Source organism: Arachis hypogaea, chromosome 12, assembly GCF_003086295.3.
Source record: "Arachis hypogaea cultivar Tifrunner chromosome 12, arahy.Tifrunner.gnm2.J5K5, whole genome shotgun sequence".
Classification (NCBI taxonomy): Eukaryota; Viridiplantae; Streptophyta; class Magnoliopsida; order Fabales; family Fabaceae; genus Arachis; species Arachis hypogaea.
Window position 1 is genome coordinate 72,349,790 of NC_092047.1, and position 2,188 is coordinate 72,351,977.

The 2,188-nt window shown below is 41.0% G+C and overlaps 1 non-coding gene across 1 annotated transcript; it reads left to right on the forward strand.

Moving 5' to 3' along the window:
• Positions 1 to 1,427: 1,427 nt before the first annotated feature.
• On the forward strand, positions 1,428 to 1,535 carry LOC112732018 (small nucleolar RNA R71). The gene has a single exon (XR_003167760.1). It is a non-coding gene; the product is annotated as a small nucleolar RNA R71 (small nucleolar RNA).
• The last annotated feature ends 653 nt before the right edge of the window (positions 1,536 to 2,188 follow it).

The window sequence follows — 2,188 nt, forward strand, 5'->3', positions numbered from 1 at the left end:
TAACAGCTCTTGCTGTGGCTAGAAAGGGTCTTCCAAGGATGATGAATTCATCATCATTCTTCCCAGTATCCAAGACTATGAAATCAGCAGGGATGTAAAGGCCTTCAACCTTTACTAACACGTCCTCTACTTATCCATAAGCCTGTTTTCTTGAATTGTCTGCCATCTCTAATGAGATTTTAGCAGCTTGCACCCCATAGATTCCCAGTTTCTCTATTACGGAGAGGGGCATGAGGTTTATCCCGGAACCAAGGTCACACAGAGCCTTTTCAAAGATCATGTTGCCTATGGTACAAGGTATTATGAACTTTCCAGGATCTTGTTTCTTCTGAGGCAATGTCAGTTGATCCAGATCACTTAGTTCATTGGTGAACAAGGGAGGTTCATCTTCCCAAGTCTGAATACCAAATAAATTGGCATTCAGCTTCATGATTGCACCAAGAAACTTGGCAGCTTGCTCTTCAGTAACATCTTCATTTTCTTCAGAAGAGGAATACTCATCAGAGCTCATGAATGGCATAAGGAGGTTCAATGGAATCTCTATGGTCTCTAGATGAATCTCAGATTCCTTTGGTTCCTCAGAGGGAAACTTCTTGTTGATCACTGGACGTCCCAGGAGGTCTTCCTCACTGGGATTCACGTCCTCAACCTCCCTTACAGGTTCGGCCATGGTGGTTATGTCAATGGCCTTGCACTCTCCTTTTGAATTTTCTTCTGTATTGCTTGGGAGAGCACTAGGAGGGATTTCAGTGATCCTTTTACTCAGCTGGCCCACTTGTGCCTCCAAATTTCTAATGGAGGACCTTGTTTCATTCATGAAACTTACAGTGGCCTTAGATAGATCAGAGACTAAGTTTGCTAAATTAGATGTATTTTGTTCAAAGTTCTCTGTCTGTTGCTGAGTGGATGATGGAAAAGGTTTACTATTGTTAAACCTATTTCTTCCACCATTATTAAAGTCTTGTTGAGGCCTTTGTTGATCCTTCCAAGAAAGATTTGGGTGATTTCTCCATGAGGGGTTATAGGTGTTTCCATAAGGTTCACCCATGTAATTCACCTCTGCTATTGCAGGATTTTCAGGATCATAAGCTTTTTCTTCAGAAGATGCTTCTTGAGTACTGTTGGATGCAGCTTGCATTCCATTCAGACTCTGAGAAATCATATTGACTTGCTAAGTCAATATTTTATTCTGAGCCAGTATGGCATTCAGAGTATCAATTTCAAGAACTCCCTTCTTCATAGGCGTCCCATTACTCACAGGATTCCTCTCAGAAGTGTACATGAACTGGTTATTAGCAACCATGTCAATGAGTTCTTGAGCTTCTGCAGGCGTTTAAGTGAATGGATCCACCTGCAGAGGTATCCAATGACATTTTAGCCAATTCAGATAGACCATCATAGAATATATCCAGGATGGTCCATTCTGAAAGCATGTCAGAAGGACACTTTTTGGTCAGTTCTTTGTATCTCTCCCAAGCTTCATAGAGGGATTCACCTTCTTTCTGTCTGAAGGTCTGAACATCCACTCTAAGCTTACTCAGCTTTTGAGGAGGAAAGAACTTGGCTAAGAAAGCCTTGACCAGCTTATCCCAAGAGTTCAGGCTATCCTTAGGTTGAGAGTCCAACCATATTCTAGCTCTGTCTCTCACAGCAAAAGGGAAAAGCACGAGCATGTAGACTTCAGGATCTACTCCATTAGTCTTAATAGTATCATATATCTGCAAGAATTCAGTTAAGAACTGAAAAGGATCTTCAGATGGAAGTCCATGAAACTTGCAGTTCTGCTGCATCAGAGAAACTAATTGAGGTTTAAGCTCAAAATTGTTTGCTCTAATGGCAGGAATGGAGATGCTTCTTCCATGTAAATTAGAATTAGGTGCAGTAAAGTCACCAAGCATCCTCCTTGCATTATTATTATTTTCGGCTGCCATCTCCTCTTCTTGTTCGAAAATTTCTGAAAGGTGCTTGCTGGATTGTTGTAATTTAGCTTCTCTTAGTTTCCTCTTCAGAGTCCTTTCAGGTTCTGGATCTGCTTCAACAAGAATGTTCTTGTCCTTGCTCCTGCTCATATGAAAAAGAGGGACAGAAAAATAATAATAATAATAATAGGGGTCCTTTTTACCCAAGTATAGAGGTTCCCTTATGTGAGTGGAAGAAAAGAAGAAGAGAAAATCTGAACTCAGAGAGA